The sequence below is a fragment of the Cupressus sempervirens genome, chromosome 1 (genome assembly GCF_028749045.1).
Source record: "Cupressus sempervirens isolate cs-2001-9-10 chromosome 1, ASM2874904v1, whole genome shotgun sequence".
In the NCBI taxonomy this organism is placed as follows: domain Eukaryota; kingdom Viridiplantae; phylum Streptophyta; class Pinopsida; order Cupressales; family Cupressaceae; genus Cupressus; species Cupressus sempervirens.
Window position 1 is genome coordinate 232,428,837 of NC_143118.1, and position 26,137 is coordinate 232,454,973.

The window sequence follows — 26,137 nt, forward strand, 5'->3', positions numbered from 1 at the left end:
AGATACCCATACAAAACTAAACACTATACCTAATTGAATCAAATATATAGTTCAAGTCACATGTTGAGACACAGACCAAATCACTCACAATGTGACTGAATATCTAAAGCCTAACCTAATCATTAAATCTGACTGTAACATCATCTAGACTAAGATCCAAAATATGACCCAAACCAAAATACTTGTATCTAATTTCACACAAAAATTTCCATTCCTTGGTCAGTCTATGCATTGGATCGTACTATCTAAAGTGCTAAAATACACAAACCATAAATATTACATTAGTGATATATTTAGTGAATCTCAGCTATAGAAAAACTCCAAATAATTGCAGTATTGACCAGATCACCTCAGCTTCAAAAGATTAGAGAGACTGTACTATCCTCTCAACTACAAAAATAGACAAGCAAGCATGAAATTTGAAAGCATAAATGTAATCTTACTCAAATTATCACTTAATATAGTATATGTATAGGCATGTCATATTAGAATGGGATGCGGTTATTTTCCATATAAAAATGGGATGTGGCTATTCTCTATACAAAATATATTGTTGATCAAATTTTTAAAAATGAAAAATATAATAGATTTTCAAGAAATTTTTAGCATTTGTTCCTTGAGAAAATAACAAAACATTTGAAAAAAAGTATGAATAAGCATGAAGCTGAGACTAATCTTAATTGGTCCATGAAAAAGACCTGAAAATAAACTTGCCTCTAAAAAATAACATTGCAAAAGAAAATAGAAAATATTTCTGAATCATATTGATTGTCTCACCTCTATATCCATTGGCAAGTTTATCTCAATAGCCTAAATGTATGTTTTTGAGGTTTATTTATGCAACCCATCTCTAACCGTGCTTCACCCATAGCCTACTGAATGTGCTCCAATAGGATCAGATGGTTTTGATCTCCAAGCTAAGCCTCCATAAGAAAAGTTGCTATAACTATTAGTGTATGTACCTCCATAGGCCCCTATTGTTGAGCTATATATTGCCACTTTAGTTCCATACCCACTATTTTGTGCTAGATAAGCATCAACACTTGAGCCATAGATATTTTAAGAGCTTCCATAGCCACTTTCATACCTAGCAACACTTCCATTTTCTTGGTTACCATAACCACTTATGCTCCCATTTCCTCCAACATATGGTATAGTTCCATTACCCCACATATTTCTCACTAGAGCTAGATTATTGTTATAAGCTCTAGTTGTTGGATTGCCATAGCCAGTGGGAGCTCCTCTATAAATGCCAACTATGCTGGTAGAATAGGTTGGGTTGGTTCAAAAAGAAGAACTATCACAGCTACCTCCATTCATTGTAGGTCCATATCCTACACCATTTCCAGAGCTAGCCCCAAGTGCATTGTATCCACTTCTAGTAGGTCCATATCAATTGAACCCACCTCTACCTCTTGGAGAAACAACAAACTTAGTATTCATTCTAGGCCCATAGGGTATTGCCACACTCAAATTGAAGCCATATCCAAAATTCCCTCCTCGACCTCCTCCTGAAGTATACCTGACATTTCTAGTAGATTGTTCTTGGGGGATCGACTGCTCAACCTCTACCATCTTTCCATTGAACTCATGAAAGGGATTTTGCACAAAAACCTTCATAGCATCTTTCAAGTCATAGGTGATGAAGCCAAATCCTCAGATCATACATTACAACAACATTGATAATTGTACAAAATTGTTGAAAATAGTTTCTAAACTCATTCTTAGTAACAGAAGGTGCTAAGACACCAACAAATATCTTCTTTGTCCTACTCTATTTGGCTAGCACATGGCCACCATTGTTGCTCCTGGTGATGCAAGAGCATCCTGGGTTCCCTTGTTATCCTACCCATTTTTGTTCATTCTATAGTTGATATCAAGTGCTAGTTTCCAGTGGATGCTGAGTGATGCCGAGTGCTAGTTTCCAGTTCATGCTGAGTGCCAGTTTCTAGTTAATGCCGAGTGCCAGTTTCCTAGTGGGTGTTGAGTTATCCAGTGGGTGTTGAGTTGTATGTTTTTGGTTCTTAGTGGGAGCTGACTTGCATATTTAATTTTGTTCATGAATTTAATGATAGGATCTTGTGTTGGCCTTTCTGTTATGTAATATTCTAGAATCTTCTGTAAGCCATTTTGGCAAGTATAATAGAGAGTTTAGGCTTAGAGTTAAGTAATTTTTGGGAGAAGAAGTTTCAAAAAGGTTTTTGTAGAAGAAGCTTTTACGAAGAAGATTAGAGAGAAAAACTAAAAGTGCTTTGAATGTGAATGTATTTGTAATTGGTCATAACCCAAAATGCCTTATAGCTAGGCATGTATGAAGATATTTTGAGGAATCAATAAAAGTATTTCTTTCTTCTCCTCCTTTGGTTGTTGTCCCTTGTGTTTGCTTCCATTATGTTAACTCTTGCAGGGTGGTCTGGATAGCTGGGTGAGCCTTTGGGCCCTAGTAATTCTTACCTTACCTGCGTCAGTTGGTATCAGAGCTTGAGGTTCATCCTTATGGATATTGGATCATGTAGAACCCTAATTTGGATTTGGTTGTAGGGTGGTAGATCTATGGATTTGACCTATCACTTGTAGAGGGTTACGATCTTGCAGGAACCTGATTTGTAAAGATGGTTTGTGGTAGAGGAAATAATGTTGATAATGCTATATTGGATTAGTTGAGACAAATTGTAGCCAAATTAGATGTTGTGGAGATATCCTATAAGAGAGGAGCACATCTTGATGATGTAAGTAATGATGAGGTAGTAGCGCCAAACCATAATCAAGAACCTGAAGAAGACCAAGATGAAGCAAGATTGTTGAGAGTATTGTCTAGAGTGAATTCAAAGCTTGCTATAGAAGTTGTTACTTATGATGGAAAATTGGATACCAATGATGTGCTGGATTGGATCTCTGATATGGAGAAGCTCTTTGAGTATGAAAACACTCCTGATAATAGAAAGCTGAAGATTGCAGTCACTAGGTTGAAAGGTCATGCATCAATATGGTGGGAGCACTTGCAAACTGATAGAAAAAGGAGAGGAAAGGAGAAGATTAGAACCTAGCCAAAGATGGTGAACAAGGTAAAGAACAAAATCCTTCCTACTGATTACCAAGTTAGCTTGTTGAGAAAGATGCAAAATTTGAAGCAAAAAGACATGACTGTGAAAGAGTATACTAAGGAATTCTATAGAATGGACATGAGATCTAGACATGTGGATGATGATGATGAGAAAATTGTAGGGTACATTAATGGATTGAGATCTGGAATACAAGATGAAATAAGTTTTGTGAAGCTAGAAAGTGTAGAAGAAGCATATCAATATGCCTTGAAAGCTGAGGAGATCTTAACAAAGAAGCATGAACAAAGACAGAGAGGTAGAGGTGGTAGATTCCAGAGAAGCAGAGGTAGATCTTATGGAGAAAGTGGTAGATTTGACAGTTCTGTGTAGGATAAAGGCAAATCTGAATGGAAGAATGATGAAAAAGGCAAGACTGAATGGAAAAGTGGTAATTCTTACCAAGGAGGCACTAATTCTTATCAAGGAAGAGGTAATTCTTATTCTAGAGGTGGATTTCATGGCAATTGTTTTAGATGTGGCAAAGAAGGGCATAGATCCTTTGAATGTAGATCTTTTGAAGTTGGGCTGAATAATAGAAATGCTATGATTCAAGAAGACATTGAGAGTTCACCAAGTGGACCTAAGGTTAGAGAAAGTTTGATGGTGAGAAGAACCTTATGCAATAAGCGAAGTGATGAGGAACCTATTTTAAGGAGAAGTCTTTTCAAGACAAGATGTAAGATGGTTGGAAAATGTTGTAAAGTGATAATTGATAGTGGAAGTTCTATTAATCTAGCATAAGAAGAGCTAGTTACCAAGCTATAGTTGCAGAGGCTAAAACATCCCAAACCTTATCATGTCTCATGGATCAAACATGAGCATAAGATATTGGTAAGTGAGCAATGCCTTGTGAAGTTCAAAATTGGACATTACTTTGATAAAGTTTTGTGTGATATTATGCCCATGGATTGTTGTCATATTTTGTTGGGTAGACCTTGGCAATATGATAGATATGTTGTACATGATGGAAGATTGAATCAATATACTCTTTAGATAAATGGGAAGAAACAAACATTGTTGCCTTTGATCAAAAGTCTAGATGAGGTTAATTGTACTACTATAAAAGTTTGCATGGTTAATGCAAAATAATTTGAAAAGGAAATGAAAAGAATCAAGTCTATTTTGCTATAATTCCAAGAAAATTGATTTTTGTCAATGGAGACCGAGTGCAAGAAAATAGTGTTAACTGAGTGCTAGTTAGTGGTGACCAAATGATAGATGGTAGTATTGACCGAGTGCCAGAAGAAATTGTAGAGTTGTTGAATGAGTATAAAAAAATTATTGCTAATGATATTCTTGATGGTTTACCTCTAGTAAGAAGTATAAGTCATTGTATGGATCTGATCCCTGGAGCTAGTTTGCCAAACAAAGCACCATATAGATTGACACCTGTAGAGAATGAAGAACTTAATAAACAAGTGCATGAATTGTTGTAGAAAGGTTTGATCAGAGAAAGCTTGAGTCCATGTGCTATACCTGTTGTATTAGCACCAAAAAGAATGGAGAATGGAGAATGTGTACTGATTCTAAAGCCATTAACAAGATAACAGTGAAATATAGGTTTCCTATACCAAGAATGGATGACATAATGGATTTTTTGAGTGGAGCAAAGTATTTTACCAAGATTGATTTGAAGAGTAGCTATCATTAGATCAGAATTAGAGAAGGTGATGAATGGAAGACTACTTTCAAGACAAAAGATGGTTTGTATGAATGGTTGGTTATGCCTTTTAGTTTGACTAATGCACCTAGTACTTTCATGAGGTTGATGAATGAAGTTTTAAAAAGATTCTTGGGTAAGTTTATGATTTTTTATTTGGATGATATTATGATATTCAGCAAGACTAAGGAAGAACATCTTGAGCATATTAGAAAAGTATTGCAAAGGTTGAAAGAGGAAAAGTTGTTGATTAATTTGAAAAAGTGTTCTTTTATGCAAGAGGAGATTGTGTATTTGGGATTTGTGATTTTAGCTAATGGATTGAGGATGGATCTTGAGAAGGTTAAAGAAATTTTGGAATGGCCTACACCTAAGAATGTGAGTGAGGTAAGATCATTTCATGGTTTGGCTAGTTTTTACATAAATTTTTTAAAGAATTTTAGTACTCTTTGTAATGCTATGACTGAAACAATGAGGGGAGATAAAAAGGAATTGAAGTGGACACATGGAGTTGATAAGAGTTTTGAGACTTTGAAACAAAAGGCTATTAAATTACCTACCTTGGCTTTACCTAATTTCAACAAAGTATTTCAAGTTGAATATGATGCAAGTGGTAATGCAATAGGAGCTTTATTAAGTCAAGAAGGTAAGCCTGTTGCTTTCTTTAGTGAAAAGATGAATGATGCTAAAAGGAAATATTCTATGTATGATCAAGAGTTTTATGCTATTGTTCAAGCATTGAAGAAGTGGAGACATCATTTGATGCCTAAGGAGTTTGTGTTGTATACTGATCATAAAGCTTTACAATACTTGGGAAGTCAACATAAATTGAATCAAAGACATATGAAGTGGGTTGAGTATTTGCAAAATTTTACATTTGTGATCAAGCATAAGAGTGGAGTTACTAACAAAGTTTTTGATGCATTGAGTAGAAGACATTCTTTGTTGACTGAAATGAAGGTTGAAGTTCTTGGTTTTGATGAGATGAAAGAGTTATATGATGATGATCCTGATTTTTCTAAGGCATGGAGAGAGTGCAGAGCACCAAATATGATAGATCACATAAGTAAGTATGATGAGTATTTCATTCAAAAAGGTATGTTGTTCAAAGGTATTCAGTTGTGTATTCCTAGAAGTCCTATGAGGTTGAATTTGATTAAGGAAAAGCATAGTGATGGATTAGCTGGACATTTTGGAATTGATAAGACATTAAGTTTGTTGAAAGAGAAGTATTATTGGCCATTAATGTATAAGGATGTTCATAAATTTGTAAAGAGTTGTGGAGTTTATCAAGTTTCAAAGAGAGTGAGTCAAAATATTGGTTTGTGTACACCTATTATGGTTCCTAAGAAACCTTGGACTGACATTAGTATGGATTTTGTTTTTGGAATTCCTAAAATAGTGAAGGGGTATGATTCTATATTTGTTGTAGTGGACAGATTTTCTAAGATGGCTCATTTTATACCATGTAAGAAGACATCAGATGCTGAGCATGTTGCTGAACTTTTCTTTAAGAAATTGTGAGATTGCATGGATTACCAAGAAGCTTTATTTCAGACAGAGATAGTAAGTTTGTTGGTTATTTTTGGAAGACTTTGTGGAAGAAGATGAGTACTAAATTGAAGTTTAGTTCTACATTCCATCTACAAATAGATGGATAGACAAAGGTTTTGAATAGAAGCTTGGGTAATTTGTTGAGATGTTTATTTGGGAATAAGCTAAGTAATTAGGAGATGGTATTGGCACAAGCTGAATTTGCATATAATAATTTTGTGAATGGGAGTACAGAGAAGACACCTTTTGAGATTGTTACTAGAATGCATCCTAGAGGTATATCAAATTTGAGAGATGTTGCTAGTGAAGGAAAGAAAAGCACTATAGGACAATAATTTGCTGATTTTATGGAGTCTTTACATAAGGAAGCGAAGTTGAGGTTGGAACAAAGCAATCAGAAGTATAAAGAGAATGCTGATAAGTCTAGAAGACACCATGATTTTGAAGTTGGTGATGAGGTGATGGTTCATCTGAAGAAAGGAAGATTTCTAGTTGGAACATATAGCAAGCTGAAGATGAAATTTGGGCCTTGTAAGATCTTGAAGAAGTTTGACAGTGGTAATGCTTAAGAAGTCGAGTTACCTGATGACATGGATATATCTCCTATATTTAATATTGTTGATTTGTATAAGTTTCATGAGTCAGAGGATGAAGTTGTTCTACCAAATGATTATCCTAAGAAACAGATTGAGGAAGTTGAACAGATATTGGATCAAAGAGTTGGCAAGAGTACAAGAGGAAAAGATTACTATGAATATTTGGTGAAGTGGAAGAACAAACCTATTAAAGATGCTTCATGGATTTCTTAATTTGATTTGATTTCAGCTCGGGTTGGGACATCTCAATGATTTAGGAGAATCATTTCTTTCAACCCTAGTTGTCTAATGCAGGAGCATCTTGGGTTGCCTTGTTATCCTACCCATTTTTGTTCATTCTATAGTTGATGCCGAGTGCCAGTTTCCAGTGGATGTTGAGTGATGTTGAGTGCCAGTTTCCAGTTGATGCCAAGTGCTAGTTTCCTAGTGGGTGCCAAGTTATCCAATGGGTGCTGAGTTGTCTATTTTTGGTTCTTAGTGGGAGCGACTTGCATATTTAATTTCATTCATGAATTTAATGATAGGATCTTGTGTTGGCCTTTCTATTATGTAATGTTCTAGAATCTTCTGTAAGCCATTTTGGCAAGTATAACAGAGAGTTTAGGCTTGGAGTTAAGTAAGTTTTGGGAGAAGAAGTTTCAAAAAGGTTTTTGGAGAAGATGATTTTGTGAAGAAGATTAGAGAGTAGAACTAAAATTGCTTGGAATGTGAATGTATTTGTAATTGGCTGTAACCCAAAATGCCTTACAATTGGGCATGTATGAAGATATTTTGAGGAATCAATAAAAGTATTTCTTTCTTCTCCTCCTTTGGTTGTTTTCCCCTGTGTTTTCTTCCATTGTGTTAACTCTTGCAGAGTGGTCTGGATAGCTGGGTGAGCCTTTGGGCCCTAGTAATTCTTACCTTACCTGTGTCACCTAGTCATGCTATGTTGCTCATCTCTGGGGACTTTTTTTCTGCTTCCACCTAAATAATATTTGAAAGGAAACAACAAAGAAAACTAATGAGTCATAATTTGACAACACTCTCTCTTCTAGAAATCTCTTATAGACTACACAACGATCTTACTATTTGGCCATCGATCATGTGTTTTTCCAACACAACCCTATTTGCAACAGATGGATCTACAAAAACCATGAAGCCAAAACTCTGAGCTTGCCTTTTTCTTTTGTCCTTCATAATCACTTCTTCCACAACATCTCCAAATTCTCTAAAATATTCTTTGACTCGCTCCTCTCTTCTTCACTTGTGTAGCTCCCATACTCTAAATGAAAAAATGACATTTTTAAAAAGACATTTTTCCTTGCCTGTTCCAACCAATTTGACCCCATTTTAATAAATTATAAAAAAAAATTCTCTAAAAATGGGGTCAAATGTACTAGTGAATGGATGCATGCATGATATGATTTTATAGACACGAGTCTATTATGTACTAAAACATTTTATTTGTACATTTGGACCTTTGAAAAACTGATTCACTCCCCCTCTTAGTTATTCTAAAGGATTCTAATAATTGGTATTAGAGCATTGGTGCTTGTGAGGAAATAGTTTGAAGGTACTAAAAGCTAAAGATCAAGATGTATAGAAAGGAGGTGCCCAAACTGAATGATGAAAACTTTTCTGCATGGAAAAGTTTGATGAAGCTACATCTAGGAGAACTTGAAAATTATGCACAATCTACCATCACCACTGAGCATGTTTATCCTATTGGAGCCCTTACTACTGATGATCTAAAAAAAAAAAAGAACACAATTAGGCAATGTTAGAGCTTGACTTTGTCTTAAGCTACTCAGAGTTTGATGACATCAAATGATGTAATTTTGATAAGAAGATGTGGGATGTTGTAGAGATGATCTATGGATGAGATAAGAATGTTTTGAGAGTGAAAGATAAAAGTCTAAGATGAAATTTTGATAACATGAGAATGTAATAAGGTGAGACTATAGTCCAATATTGCACAAGAATCAAAGATGATGTGAATGCTATTAGAGGAGAAAATGGTGTTACTAAAGATGAGACTGTGATCAACAAAGTATTAAGAACCCTACTGCCTATTTATGCTATTAAAGTCTCTTCCATGCAAGAACTTAGGTGTGTTCTTGATAGTAATCCAACCCTTGAAGGACTAATGAGTAGACTCACTTCTTTTGAACTTTCTAATTTTGATAATTTCAAAACTAAAAATGTTGAATCTACTTTCAAAGCTAAACTAACACTGAAAGAACCTAAAGAGAAGAAGAAAAAAGTCAAGCATGTTTCTAGTGATAGTGATATAGATGAAGATGATGTAGAAAAGCTTAAAGAATTTCTAGTGAGGATATTTCACAAAGACAAAGGCAAATAAAAGGGTAAGCTACCTATCATGTGTTTCAATTGTAATGAGGTTGGTCATATTACTGCGAGGTGTCTAGAGAAGGAGAAGAGTAGAAGAGGAGATAAGTATAGAGGTAAAAGAGATGAGAACAATAAAGACTATGAAGACAAATGAAAATGTTGAATCTTCTTTCAAAGCTAAACTGACACTAAAAGAACCTAAAGAAGAAAAAAGTCAAACATGTTTCTAGTGATAGCGATATAGGTGAAGATGATGTAGAAGAGCTTAAAGCATTTCTAGTGAGGATATTTCACAAAGACAAAGGGAAATAAAAAGGTAAGCTACCTATCATGTGTTTCAATTGTAATGAGGTTGGTAATATTGCTATTGGGTGTCCAAAGAAGGAGAAGAATAGAAGAGGAGATAAGTATAGAGGTAAAAGAGATGAGAACAATAAAGACTATAAAGAGGAAACGAAAGATGGATCTGATGACCATGGTGATGAAGTTGTGTATGTTTCTATGAAATATGATTTTAGGAAAGATGAGGTAGTTGAATTGGTTTAGTATGTGAATAAGAGTGATAGATGCATCATTGATAGTAGATGTTCACATCATATGACTAGAGATAAAATTAATTTCATTACCCTTGAGTAGTGCAATGGAAATAGTGTTAGATTTGGTAATAAAGCACCTTGTCTAATAAAAGGTAAAGGATCAAAAAAATTGACATAAAAGATCATGTGTGACAACGCTTAGCATGTAGAAGGACACAAGGAATAAGGTAAGATTAGTTTGCAATAGATATGCACAAGAAGAGGGAATATACTATGGAGAGACATTTACCATAGTCGCAAGATTGGAATGAGCAAGAACTCTTCTTGCTTACTTTTTAGACAAAGGTTTCAAAGTTTATCAAATGGATGTGAAGTCAACATTTATGAATGATATACTAGAAGAAAAGGTTTGCATTGAACAACCAGAAGGAATTGCTTATCCAAACAACAAGAACATGGTATGTATATTACACAAAGCTTTATACAGTCTAAAGCAAGCCCTAAGAGCATGGCATGAAAGGGTTCACAATTATCTAGTGAAGATTAGTTTTGAGACTGATGATAACAAAAATCTATACTTGAAGATAGAAGGAGGTAAAGGTATTTTACTAGCTGAAATATTTTTTGATGATATCATATTTGTAGGACCAAATTGATGCAAGGAGGGCTTAGAGCAACTAGGGCTAAAGGCACACCCAGTAATCCAAACCAGCCTTGCAGAGTAAACACAATGGAAGCAAACACATAAAGAGAATAACATAATAGAGAGAGAGAAAGAGAACAATATTCTTTTATTGATTCTTCAAATAATCAACATAAATGCCCAATTGTAAGGCCTTTTGGGTTATGGCCAAATACAAAACACATTCAAGATATAAGATCCCACATCCAATTTGCACTACTAGACACATATGCAACAAAATTTCCAAACTTTCACATTTTTCTCTAGACTCCCCAAAATATCTTTGCAAAATTGTCTAACTTTAAGCCTAAAAACTCTATTTATACTTGCCAAAATGACTTATAGAACATTCTAGAACATTACATAATAGAAGGGCTAACCCAACAATGGTTTGGACACATCCCAAGAAAAGATCTTATCGTAAATGTCATGATCAAAATAAATCCCGCAAGTCAGCTCACACCAAAAATATAAAAAAACACGTCCAAAATACTAAAGTTTGACATCAATAGGATAACTTGGCATATGAAGGATAGCTCGAGACATGAAGGATAGCTCAGCACATGAAGAATAACTCAGCACACACTATGGAACTTGGCACACACTGCAAAGTGAGATGGGATAACATGCTAACCCATGTGTTAACATGATCTATGATAACCTCAACTTGGCAATGACTGTAACTCAGCAACAACTGGCAAAATGAAAAAAATTGAGTAGGATAACATGTCAACCTAGGATGCTCCTACATTAAAAATGCATTATGTAAGACATTTGCAAATGAAATGAAGAAAGAATTTAAGATGTCTATGTTTGGAGAGATAAATTTCTTTGTTGGTTTGCAAGTATATCAAATGAAATATGGTGTTTACATCAGTTAGTCTATGTTTTTAAAGGAAATATTGAAAACTTCTAGTATGGAGGATTCAAAACCTATTAGTACTACTATGGTGATGGTACACAAACTATCCAAAACTGATGATTTTTTTGAAGTAAATCAAATATTGTACATGTCTATGATTGGAAAATTGCAATATGTAGTACATAGCAGACCTGACACTATATTAGCTATTGGGATTGTTCCAAGATTTTTTGCAAATCCTAAGGAAAGTCAATTAATGGATGTTAAAAGGATCATGATATACTTGAAAGGAACAAAATAATATGGTCTATACTACAAGAAGAATGATAAGTTTGAATTAGGAGCCTACATAGATGTTGATTGGGTTGGAAACATTGATGACAAAAAGAGTACACATGGTGGAGAATTTTTCTTAGGAAAAAGATTGATCACCTCGACCAGTAAGAAATAAAATTGTATATCTCAATCTACTACTGAAGATGAATATGTAGTTGCTAAAGTAAATTTTACAAATGTGGAATGGAACAAACAACTATTCAAAGGAATGAAGGAAGAAATTACTGAACCTATGGTACTTTATTGTGATAACACAAGTGATATAAAAAATACCAAAGAATCATGTGATGCACACAAAGAAAAATTATATTGCAATCAAGTATCATTACTTGAGAGAGTTAGTTCAAGACAAAGAATTGAGAATGGAATATGTGAATAAAAAATAATAGATAGCTAATATATTCACAAAAGATTTACCTAAGTATACCTATGAATATCTTAGAGGTAAACTATGGGTGACATCCCTATCTAATGTTGCTTAAGAAAAAAGAGTAGTGCTCTACATAAATTAAGTTGAGTATCATATTTTAAAATTTGGTTTAGTGGATCTTACTTTAGGAGCTTCCTAAAGTAATGAAGGATATGAATCAAAATATTTACTATCACATGCAAGGGGTGAACCCACAATAAGGGGTTCCACTTTTTGACCAATTTTGATACTAAAATCAATATTTTTGAAACAAACCTCACATTCATGTGACTATGAAAGTATTAAGAATTTGAAGATGACATAAACTAGTGATTTCTAGTTCTTTTTTCCTACTTTGTAATCATGCTAATAAATCAAATAAAAAAATTTATTGAAATAAAAAAAAAATCTTCTCCCTCAAAAAGTAGTACATATGAAAAATCAATATTTTTAAAGAGTGACAATCATTTTGACAAGTATAATTTTTTTTCTACAAATGATAATGAGGTAATTATTTTTATGTTACATTTTTAAAATCTATATATAGAGGGTATATTTGGTTTGATTCAATTGTTTAACATATTGTATAGTTTATGAAGTTTCAAAGTGACATCAATTGTAATTTAGACATACGTTCATTTTGACAAACATAACTTGATCTCAAAATATCATAATTCAAATTTTATTTTTTCAATAGAAAGTTAACTTACTAATCCATTTCCTAGATTTTACAAAAAAAAATTGAACTAATTTATGATTTTTCCTGAAGTGTTGAAGTCAGTCAATGTTCAATTGTTAATCAACCTATAATAAGTTAAACTCATATTTGATAGTCTTAATGAATATAATACCTATTAAAATTATAGTCATTGGAAAGCTTACTCCAAGAAACACAATTTGACAATTTTAGATTTACAATATGAGGTCATTTGATCCCAATAATGAGCATAAAAAGGCCATTTTTTTTCTTTTTTTCCTAAAAAAGAATAATGTTTTTTTTAAAAAAAAAACATGTTCATGCAAACATTCTATTTGTGCAAACATATACTCTATGTTGGTGCAAACAAACATTCGTACAAAAATATATGTAAAAAAGGATATTAATTACAAGTAAAAAATAATGATTTTAAATGTTCGTGCAAACCCTAGGGTTTGTGTGAACTCTTAAATTATGTTCGCATGAACATATATTGAAATAGGGTTTACGTGAACATAATTTATGGGTTTGCACAAACTCAAGGGTCGCATGAACCCTCAAAATTTGATTTTCTTTAACATTGCCAATTTTTTTTGTACCAGCAAAGTGGCACCCATTATTGTGGGTTCACCCCAAGGTGACAAAGGGAGAACCTAAATTTATTATATCTACATCACAAAATGACAAATCTTTGGCATCATTGTCAAAGAGGGAGATATAAGAAAGTAGAAGATAGTAGAGAGAGGTCGACGAAGGAGATAAAAGGTTAAGGGAAAGAAAAAGAAAGAGGCCCTTATACTAATAGAGGGAGAAATTTAAATGATATATAATTATTCTTTGGGTATTATTGTTGGTATTAGTTTTCCATCAATGCCAAAGAGGGATATTAATGAAAAAAGATTGTTTGAAGTGGAAAACCTATCATGGAACAATCATTATTTTTTCAATGATGTTAAACTTGCTACTTATTGGTGAGACAATTATGTTTGATTAAAGAAGAGGATTTGAAAAAAGAAGATAACAAGAGAACCTAGATAAAGGTTGAGTTATTTAGTGTATAGATAAAGTAAGACATTGATGATGTTATGTACTATTGATGCAAGGAGGGAACATAATCATTAGGGCCAAAGGCACACCCAACAATCCAAACTAACCTTGCAGAGTTAACAAAACAAAAGAAAATACACAAAGAGAACAACACCATAGAGAGGAAACAAGATACTTTTATTGATTCAACAAATGATCAACATACATGCCCAGCTATACAGCCTTCTAGGTTATGGCCAAATATAGCTTTCTAGGTTATGGCCAAATACAAAATACACTCCAGATCTAAGATCTAGCTTCAAATTGACACTTTCCAATTCTACTCTCAAATCATCTCTAAAAAATGCCAAACTCCAAGCCTAAACACTCTATTTATACTTGCCAAAATGGATTACAGATCATTCTAAAACATTACATAATAGAAAGGCTGACCCAACAATGGTCAAGGAAAACCCCAAGATAAGATCTTAGCATATATGTCATGATTTTAGAAGAATGTAGATGAACCATTTTGAGGTGAATGCAAGGAAGATTTTAGAAGTTTCTAAGGGACTAAAATGGAAAAGTGGGTAGATTCATTAAATCTTACCTAACCCTAAAACAAATGATTGTGATTAAACAAAAAAAACATAATTTCTCTATTTATGGAGATAATAAGCCAAAACCAAAGGTTTTCGTATGTGAGAACCTAAGGAAGGAAAGAAGTCTAGGGTTTTGCTTCATATGGTGGCTGAATAGGAGAGGCTACAATTGGCATACAAAGCAAGAAGTCTTAAGAGGTTGAATCCTTGAAGGGTGAACAAGTTGTTAGAGACGAAGAGTATGAATTCCAAATAGAATGGATGACTAAACCAAAGATCTATAATCTACAAGTAAGTTGTATTTTATTATTAGATCAAGTCCCACTATTACTTTCTAACAATTGTATCAATTCAGATAAATCCTTTACATTAAGGTTGACCTAAAAATCATTTGTAAATCCTTTAACTAGGTAACAATCTAATAGAATTTTCTAAAATTCATCAAACAAGGTTAACTCTTAATAGGATGATTGAAATCCTTTAACCAGGTCACATTTAAAAGAGTGTATTGTAACCTTTAATAGGGCTGACCTTGAATACAACATTACTTTAGAAGAGTGAAATTGGATAGCATACTACTGGTAGTTTTTCCCAAATTGTGTTTCCATGCAAAATCCTTGTGTCAAATTGTGTGAATAAGTTTGTAGTATTTCATGTTTACATTTATGCAACATTTTTTTGACTAGGGACATTGACCTACTAAGTTAAGTTATTGGATGATTTAATGGATGCATGCATGGTATGGTTTTATGGATTTGAGTCTATTAAGCACAAACAAGTTTTATTTGTACATTTGGACCTTGGATAACTTATTCACCCCCCTACTCAATTATTCTATAGAATTCCAACAAAGATTTCCAAACATTATAGTATGTTTCCAAAGATGTTACTTGATTGTACTCATTTTTAGGAAGATATAATAGTAATGATTCTTTGACTCACATATTACATTTGAAAAAATCTCTTTCATCTTCATTACATTCTTCAAGATTTCTTTCTTCTACAATCTCTTTTTCATTATTTATTAAAATCTGGTATATTGGACCCATAAATAAAATATGAGTCTTCATCTTTTACTTCTTTCTACCATTGTGAACTCCATCAAACTTAGGAATTTCTTTTTTGAAGTGACTCACCATTGATCTCCCAAAGCTATTATGATTTCTCTTTAAGGACCTAAAGCTTTATTACCAATTGTTAAAAATAAAAGTCCACCAATATAACTTAGAGGTGGGGGGTGAATTAGTTATCCAACTATTATAACAATTCTCAACCTTATTCCTTAGCAATATGATTAATATAATTAGCAACCACAACAAGATACTCATACACAATAACACTAGATATGTTAACTAGGGAAACCCTTGATTAGAGGGAAAACTCTAGTGGTGATGGTACCCAAAAAATGATATAATAATATAAATGTTCCTTTTTAGAGGAAGGACCTTGTTAGGGGTCAATGAAATATATTTTTTACATATCAATCCCTGTTAGGAGACTTTGAATCACTATTAGTAGAACCCAACCTTGTTAGGAGTTGCAGAAGATAGATGGACCCTCTATCCAAAAAGGTGTTTGGGAAAGATGACTATACTCATTGTCCAACTGGCCTCTATATGAATCCATGCAAAATGATATAAATGAACTATACTTGCACTTCCTCTATCCTATCAAGTGGAGTTCCTATTCTGATCTTGTCTCTAGATCACCAACTTCACATCCAATAATTCCTTGGATTACTTACTTACATTTACCAAATTCTCTACTCTTGCTTTATTTAGCTAAATCACTTGCACACTTATCCATATTTATATTTTACCAATGGAAAATATCCTTCCTCTATACCATGTCCTCAAAATAATTCCTTGAGTTAGTTGTGTTGCTTTCCCAATTAACTATAAGAGGAACTCCTTAAGATATTACATATTGTTACAATTATAAGTCACTGTCATCTTACAGTCTTCAAAAATTCTCACACATATGATATCTATCCTTGCACACTTGTTCACATCATCATTAGGCTCTCTAATACCCTTTTCCAACTTTACACATCAAGATTCTATCTATATTAGGATATATAATTCAACCATAAGAAATTGCTTCTTAAGAACTTTGCCTATATACTACTCTTAGTAACTCAAACATATCTTCTATGTATCTTCATCTTACATCTTACACTTTCATCCATGACATCAAAGTACAATTTCAAACACTTCCTCAACCATGATTCACTTGATATTCTATACACTATCTATACAACCTCATTCTTTGTCTTGTACTTTACCAGTCTTCATAGAATTACTACTTTGTTGACATTAATGAGAAACGTAGTCATGAATGCAACATGTCAATCTTCCACATGCTCTAGAAATGGTTATTATACTCCCCCAAAAGAGTACCATCAAAATTTATTCTAACACCATCTTCTTTGAGACATCTATGTATAACCTAATCAGGTCTAGTACAAAACATGAAGCCTATTATCTAAGAAAAATTGACTCTTTTTAGCTAGAAGTCTTTTATCTTTAGGAGAGAGATAAACTGGAGTTCTCCTTGTAGTTGGATATTTGGAAGTATCATCATACTATGGATTATGTGCTATTAAAGAGAACATATGTTCATGTGGAAAGTTATCATCAATAAGTATAGGATTATCAAGGACCTACAATCTTGAAAGGAAATCTACCACAACATTAGCCTTTCTTAGTTTGTCTATTACTTTTATATCAAATTCCTATATAAAAAATAATCAATGAGCTAGTCTTTCTAAAATAAAAGGTTTATTGAGGTACTTGATTGCAATATGGTCTATGTGCACAAAGATTATATATCTAGTGGCTCTTTGACCTTGTTAAGAGAAAATTTCACAACTAACTTTTCTTTTTTTGTGACACTATAGTTTAGTTCTACTACTTTTATATTTTTATAGATATAATAGATATCATGTTGTACAATTCCTTCATACCTTCATAACTTGAAGCTAATACTTACCTTCATACCTTTTATAATAATTCATAGAGGGGGGCTACTATTTGGCTGAAATCTTTTATGAATCTCTTGTAGTAAACATCATGAACTAGGAAGCTTCCAATATTATTTTTCTTTGCAAGTGTAGGTAGAGTACTAATCACTTCTATCTTCTAAGGATCAACTTGAATGCTTCTTGAAGAAATATATTGACTCCGTACAACTTATTCCTCCATAATCATATTAAATTTCTCACTATTTAATAAAATGTTCTGGTCTTGAAATATTTTAATTTTTTTTTATCCAAATTGGATTTAGATTCATCAAAATTAGATCCATAAATAGTGAAATCACCTATGTATATTTCCATATATTTAGCTAACATATCAAAGAAATTACTTATATTGCTCAATAAAAAGTAGTAGGAGTATTGCACAATCCAAAAGGTAATACTAAGTGAGAAAATGTACCCCAAGGATAGGTGAAACTTGTCTTGTCTTGATCTTCTATTGTTGTTTCTATCTGATTATACTCACGGATTCCATCCAAGAAAGAGAAATACTTTTTCCCAACCAAATTGTCAAGAACTTGATCAATGAAATGTAAGAAAAATTTATCCCTTTTTAGTCATTCTATTAAGTGCTTTGTAATTCTAACATTCTCACCATTTACCCCTCATTTTAGGTATAATTACCAAAGGTGAGACCCACTAACTATCAGAAATAGGATAGATGAATCCAAAATTCAAAATTTTTTATAGTTTAGTTTTTACAATATCACATAATGCAGGATTGAATTTTCATTGGGGTTATCTAATAGGCTTACATTTAGGTGTAATGGAAATTGTGTGAGTACAAAGTTTAGGCTCTAGTCCATTCATCTTTGTGTAATCCAAAGAAAATGCCTTTTGGTTTTCCTGTAGCAACTTAAGTGTACTTTCCAAATTGTCAGGAGTAAGACTCTTACTAATATTGAGCTCCTTTCCTAAGATATCATTAACTCTACTGACTTTATCAACTATGGATAACTCATTGAAGGTAAAAGACTTAATTTCATGAGGTAACAAGGTATGAAGGTAAGTAGTTGTTGGATACAATTTTTAATTGTGAATTGTCTTTGATGTTACACAAATGTCATATCAGCCATCAGATAGAGTCTACCGAGCTCAGATGGTTACCAAAGAAACTTATAGTGACTACCGAGCATTCTTGAACATTACTCAATAAGTTAGCTTTTATCGAGCTCGCTCAGTAAGCAAAGGAAAATTATCTTTTACCGAACTCATTCCATAAGAAAAGAAAAGTTATCTTTTACCAAACTCACTCAGTAAGAAAAGAAAAGTTATCTTTTACCGAGCTCACTCGGTAAGCGAAGAAAAGTTATCTTTTACCAAGCTCACTCGGTAAACAAAGGAAGGTTAGTATTTATTGAGTTGACTCAATCTCCGAAGGAAGTTGCAAGGTTTGTAGTGTTTATCGAGCTTCACTTGGCTAACACGAGGAAACCATTTTAAAGCAGTGGTCACCGAGCTGGGTCGGGCAACAAAGAAATTTATGATTCTAAAGAATTAAGTTTAATTGTTCTGTCCAGCTGACTGATTTATGTTTTTTTTCTTGTTGTAAACTTGTAATTGAGCCGACTTGACAATCTGTAAGGTATATATGAAAGGTGAAGTTGTGAATTCAAGGTATGTAGAATTGTGTGGATGCATAAAAGTGGGAATGTATAAGCAATTACATGAGCGAATGTTGAGGAAGAATTTGTCATCCCTATGAAGCTACAAAGTTGCATTCGATCAGTGAAGATTTAATGAAGTAGAACAGAGATCTGTATTCAGAAAAGATAAGTTGCATATATCTCAGATCACTTCATTGTTGCTTTTTAATCATTGTAACAGTGATTCAAAATCTCTTAACAGAGTTGGTTTGATAGGCATTTTGTAAATCCTCTAACAAGGTGACAATTCAGTTGAATTATTTTAAAGACCTCTCATAAGGCCACTTCTAACAAGGTGATCAAATCCTCTAACAGGATCACACCTAACAGTGTGTTTTGTAACCTTTAACAGGGTTGGCTCCTAACAGGGCTCACTTCAGAAGAGTGAAAATTGGTAACTAGTTACTTGGTGGTTTTTCCCAAATTGGGTTTCCACGTTAAATCTGGTGTCTCTTGTGTTCATGTTATTTCTTTATGTATGCATGTTAATCACTTTAAATGTTCAATAAAATTAACAGAACATCTATCAAGTTTCAACCTTTATTTGTGTGGTTACCAAGTGTCAGCAGCAGCTATATTTTAAGACATCTAAGGATCTGTAGAAATAATTTTTATGGTAACTGATTCACCCCTCCCCTCTCAGTTACTCCATCTCTATTTCCAACAATTGGTATCAGAGCTTTTGGTGCTTGCAGGATAAGATTTCAAGGATCTAAGCCAAAGATCAAGATGTCTTACAAAAGGGAAATCCCAAGACTTAACAGAAATAACTTCTCAGCATGGCAAGGACTGATGAGACTTCACCTAGCATCCATTAGTGATATAGGACTAAAGTACCTTGATGAAAAATATGCAGAACTAGCTGGTACACTATCTATCAATGATATTGTTGAAAATAAGACTCACAACATTATGATGATAGATATAGCATCTACTATGAGTTATGAAGAATTTGATGATATCAAGGACTACAAATCTTCCTTTGAAATGTGGGAAAAGTTGAAAGAGATCTATGGAGGAGATGATAATTTTAGAAGAGCCAAAGCAGAACATCTGAGAGGACAATTTGATCAAATGAGGATGAGAGAGGATGAAAACATTGCAAAATATGTTGAAAGAATTAAAGCATGTGTCAGCGCAATCAAAGCTTCTAGAGGAGATATCAGTGAAGAGACAGTTATAAGCAAAGTTTTTAGAACTCTACTTCCCATTTATGCAATCAGAGTCTCTGCAATTTAGGAAAGAAGATGTGAAGCAAATCATAAGATAAATCTAGAGCCTATAGTTGGAAGATTGACTGCATTTGAACTGGAAAACTTTGATAACTATGTTCTAGCTTCCAACAACATTGAATCGGCATTTGAAGCCAAACTTTCACTCAAGGAGAAAGGCAAAAAGAAATCTCAGTCAGAAAGTGAAGATGAATCAAACCAAAGTTCAGACAGTGATCTTGAAGTAATTGAAGCCCTTCTAGCAAGGAAATATTCTAGAGGTAGAGGAAAATACAAAGGTAAAGTACCCTTAATTTTTTTTTCATGTGAAGAAGTTGGTCATATTGCTGCTAAATGTCCAAACAAGTAGAATAAAGATGAAAAGAAATGGAATGGCAAGAAAGATTTCAAATCATTCAAGGACAAAGGAAAGAAAACATGTTTTATGGCTAAAGATTCTAATGACCCTAATGATGAAGAAGAAGATGAGATTGTCTATATTGCTATGAAAGATAAATCTGATAGTGATGAAGAAATGACACTCATTTCTCATATGAGAAAAAATGATACATGGATCATAGATAGTGGTTGCTCTCATCACATGACTGGCGAAAAAACTAAGTTTGAATACTTTGAAGACTATGATGGTGGCAGCGTAAGATTTGGTAACAATGAACCTTGTTGTATAAAAGGAAGAGGAAGAATCCCTCTAACCAAAGAACTTATATGTGATAATGCTTATTGGGTAGAAGGACTAAAGAATAATCTATTAAGTGTGGCATAGCTACTCAATAATGGAATCAAAGTAGAATTCATGCATGGTAAAACAAGACTGCCGGATGGGAAAAAAAAGCTGATTGGATCAGCCACTCAAACTAAAGGTAACTTGTTCTATCTTGAACTAGGTGAATGTTCATGTTTCATTGCTCAAATTGAAGAAAGTTGGTTATGGCATACAAGGTTGTGTCATGTAAACTTTGATAATCTGGTAAAGATAAGAAAATTCAAAAAAGTAAAAGGCATCCCCAACATAAAGAAACCTGAGGTCGATCTATGCAAAAATTGTCAAATTGGAAAGATGGGAAAGAATAGTTTTAAAAGTAAAAACTATCAGTCTGAAGATATATTAGAAATTGTACATACTGATTTATGTGGACCCATTGGAATTGAAAGCTATACTGGAGAAAATTTTTTCATTCTTTTTTTTGATGATTACTCAAGAATGATGAAAGTCATGTATTTAAGAAATAAATCAGAAGCATTTGAAAAGTTCAAATGGTATTTGGCCAGAGTAGAAAAGGAAATAGGGAAAAGATTAAAATGCTTGAGATCAGATAGAGGTGGAGAATTCATTTCACATGAATTCAATAAATTTTGCATTGAAAGAGGAATCAAATGATAGGTATCAGCCCCTGGAACACCCCAGCAGAATGGAATAGCTAAAAGAAGAAATAGATCCATCATGGATTGTGTAAGAACATTAATGATTGAAAAGAGCATTGCTATCAAATACTAGAAGGAAGCAATCAACACTGCAGTCTATACCTTGAATTGAGTACAGTTGAAGAAAGACTCATTCAAAACCCTCTATGAGTTATGGTATGGCTATAAACCTAATGTAAGTTATCTTAAAGTATTTGGAAGTAAATGTTACATTTTGAAAGAATCTAGAAAAGGAAAATTTGACGTAAAAGGTGATGAAGGTATATTCCTTGGATACTCATGCACAAGTAAGGTGTATAGATGTTTAAACTTGTCTACTCACAAAGTCATAGAAAGTGCACATGTGAAAGTTGATGAGTTTGCAGAAAGGATTGAAGAAGAAAGAAAAAGGGAACCAGAAGATTATAAAAGGTTTGTCTTCAGTGAACCTAATATAGTACCAGTTACATCAAAGAATCAAGAAACTTCTACTCTCGAGTCATTTGTAACCGAGTTACAGGAAGTTCAAACTGAGCCATAGCAAATCGAGTTAAATTCAGTATCTACCAAGCAAGTATTTACCAAGCAAACATCTACCGAGAAAATATCTACCGAGCTAGAATAGAAAGATCCTGAAGTTAAAATTCACAAATATGATAATGAAATCCATTCAAAAAGCAAGGAACCTATATTAGCTAAGTATGTCAGGAGACATCATTCAGCAGATCAGATCATTGGAGATAAATCTGAAGGAACCATGACAAGAAATAAGTTGAAAGGTACTTGTTTACTTGCTGATTTTGAACCTAGGAATATCAAAGATGCATTGGAAAATGATAGTTGGATTGTGGCTATGAATGAAGAGATAGAGAAAATAGAGAAAAATAAGGCATGGACTCTTGTACCTAGACCTAAAGACAAAAATGTGATTGGAACTAAGTGGGTATTCAAAAAAAAGTTGGATGAAGATGGTAAGGTATCAAGAAACAAAGCTAGACTAGTATGCAAAGGATATGCTCAAGAAGAAGGAATAGACTATGGAGAAACTTTTGCTCCTATTGCAAGATTGGAAGGAGTTAGAACCTTACTAGCATATGTTGCTCACAAGGGTTTCAAAATTTATTAGATGGATGTCAAATCAGCATTCTTCAATGGTATACTAGATGAAGAGGTTTACATTGAATAACCTAAAGGTTTTGTTAATCCAGATAAGAAGAACATGGTCTGCAAATTACACAAGGCATTGTACGGTCTGAAACAAGCCCCTAGAGCATAGTATGAAAGATTGCATAACTATCTTATTCAGATTGGTTTTCAAAGAACTAATGATAACAGTAGCTTGTATATTAAGGAAGGACCAGATAATAAGATTGTCTTGGCAGAAATATTTGTAGATGATACTGTTTTCATAGGGAATGATGATCTATGCAAAGAATTCTCAGAACAAATGAACAAGGAATTTGAAATGTCTATGTTTGGTGAGATCAAATTCTTTGTTGGTCTTCAAATTCAACAGAATAAAAATGGTATCTACATTACTCAATCAAAGTACATCAAAGAGATATTGAAAATTTTTGGAATGGAAGATTGTAAACCAGTTGGGACTCATATGTGTACCAGATTAAAACTTACCAAGGAAGATGAATCAAAGGAAGTAGATCAAACATTGTATAGATCTATGATTGAAAAACTGCAGTATGTAGTTCATACAAGGCAAGATATTGTTGTTGCAATTGGTATTGTAGCAAGATTTTCAGAAAAACCAAGAGAAAACCACTTGATGGAAATCAAAAGAATAATGAGATATTTGAAAGGAAATGAAGACTATGATTATGGTATAAGTTTGGAGGAAATTTGGATTTGAAAGTGTTTACTGATGCTGATTGGGCAGGAAACCTTGATGATAGAAAAAGTACAAGTGGAGGTGCATTATTTTTTGGAAAAAGATTGGTTTCTTGGACAAGCAAAAAATAGAATTGTACATCTCAATCAATAGCAGAGGTAGAGTATGTTGTTGCAACAATAAACTGCTCTAACATTGTTTGGTTTAAACAATTGTTGGAAGGCATGAAGATGGAAATCAAAGAACTAGTTGTTATGTTCTGTGATAATACAAGTGCAATCAACATATCTAAGAATCCAGTGATGCATTCCAAAACCAAGCACATTGGAATAAAATATCATTTTGTCAGAGAATTGGTGCAAGATAAGGAGATCAGATTGGAATATGTTCATACAAAGGACCAAATTGCTGACATATTCACAAAACCATTACCTAAGGATGCATTCTTGTATCTAAGAGGTAAGTTAGGGGTCACTCCCCTATCCAAAGTTCACTAAAATGAAGTTCTAGTGATGCATCAACTCATACCAGATTGAAGATCTATCAATTGATGCAACATAACTAGGAAACATTGCATATGAATCAGTACTAAAAGTACACTAAAATTCATTTGAGTTTGAATTGTCTTTGGCATGTGTTGTCAAAGAGGGAGAGTTTATTACTATCATATCTCTCTAAAATTTGTTCAAAACAGAACAAGATTACTATAAGAGGGAGAGTTTTTCTATCTTAGAGGGAGAATTGTTATATTGACATGTTGTGATTGCCATATAAGTAAAATACTTATTTACAAATTTCATTTCTGCTATGACATGTTGTGTTGCCATCAATGCCAAAGAGTGAGATTGTTGGATACAATTTTTAATTGTGAATTGTCTTTGATGTTACACAAATGTCATATCAGCCACCAGATAGAGTCTACCAAGCTCAGATGGTTAGCAAAGAAACTTATAGTGACTACCGAGCATTCCTAAACATTACTCAATAAGTTAGCTTTTACTCACTCAGTAAGCAAAGAAAAGTTATGTTTTATTGAACTCACTTGGTAAGCAAAGAAAAGTTATCTTTTACCGAACTCACTCGGTAAGCAAAGTAAAGTTATCTTTTATCGAGCTCACTCGGTAAGCAAAGAAAAGTTATCTTTTATCGAGCTCACTCAATAAACAAAGGAAGGTTAGTATTTACCGAGTTAACTCGATCTCCAAAGGAAGTTGCAAGGTTTGCAGTGTTTACCAAGCTTCACTTGGTTAACACAAGGAAACCATTTTAAAGCAGTAGTCACCGAGCTGGGTCGAGCAACAAAGAAATTTATGATTCTAAAGAATTAAGTTTAATTGTTCTGTCCAACCGACTGATTTATGTTTTTTTTGTTGTTGTAAACTTGTAATTGAGCTGACTTGACAATTTGTAAGGTATATATGAAAGGTGAAGTTGTGAATTCAAGGTATGTAGAATTGTGTGGATGCATAAAAGTGCAAATGTATAAGCAATTACATGAGCAAATGTTGAGGAAGAATTTGTCATCCCTATGAAGCTACAAAGTTGAATTTGATCAGTGAGGATTTAATGAAGCAGAACAAAGATCTGTATTCAGCAAAGATAAGTTGCATATATCTCAGATCACTTCATTGTTGCTTTTTAATCATTGTAACAGTGATTCAAAATCTCTTAACAGAGTTGGTTTGACAGCCATTTTGTAAATCCTCTAACAAGGTGACAATTCAGTTGAATTGTTTTAAAGACCTCTCACAAGGCCACTTCTAACAAGGTGATCAAATCCTCTAATAGGGTCACACCTAACAGTGTGTTTTGTAACCTTTAACAGGGTTGGCTCCTAACAAGGCTCACTTCAGAAGAGTAAAAATTGGTAACTAGTTACTTGGTGGTTTTTCCCAAATTGGGTTTCCACGTTAAATCTGGTGTCTCTTGTGTTCATGTTATTTCTTTATGTATGCATGTTAATCACTTTAAATGCTTAATAAAATTAACAGAACATCTATCAAGTTTCAGCATTTATTTGTGTGGTTACCAAGTGTCAGTAGCAGCTGTATTTTAAGACATCTAAGGATCTGTAGAAATAATTTTTGTGGTAACTGATTCACCCCTCCTCTCTCAGTTACTCCATCTCTATTTCCAATAGTAGTAGCCATATGAAAATTTGGTGCATCTTTAGGAGGAAGAATTGTCTATAATAAACAATTCTATTCAATACATGGAATGGAATTTTTACCATATTCTTTGAATATGATGGTTATGAGGTTTTCATCATTATTTAGAGGAAGCATAAAGGGGTTCTTTAATTCATCAAGAACTAAAATAATGATTTTACCTTAGGTTCATCACCTCCTAAATTAGGCTAAAAATCTTGATCATCTTGCAAGAGTGGTTTAGTGGAGAATATAAGACCGCATTTATAATAGTGGATTCACTAGATATGGTCATTTTTCCTAACTATAAAGAAATGAAAATATCTCATGTGGCTAACCAATGTTGTCCTAGGATAATAAGATAACCTCCTAAGGTTTCTTTAGGTGATAAAATGACAAGATTCACTGGATATTCCAAAGAATCCAAAACAAC

General features: G+C 33.3%; 1 pseudogene; it reads right to left on the bottom strand.

Moving 5' to 3' along the window:
• Positions 1-831: 831 nt before the first annotated feature.
• Positions 832-26,137, bottom strand: part of LOC149577018 (heterogeneous nuclear ribonucleoprotein 1-like) — a 187,101-nt pseudogene continuing 161,795 nt past the window's right edge.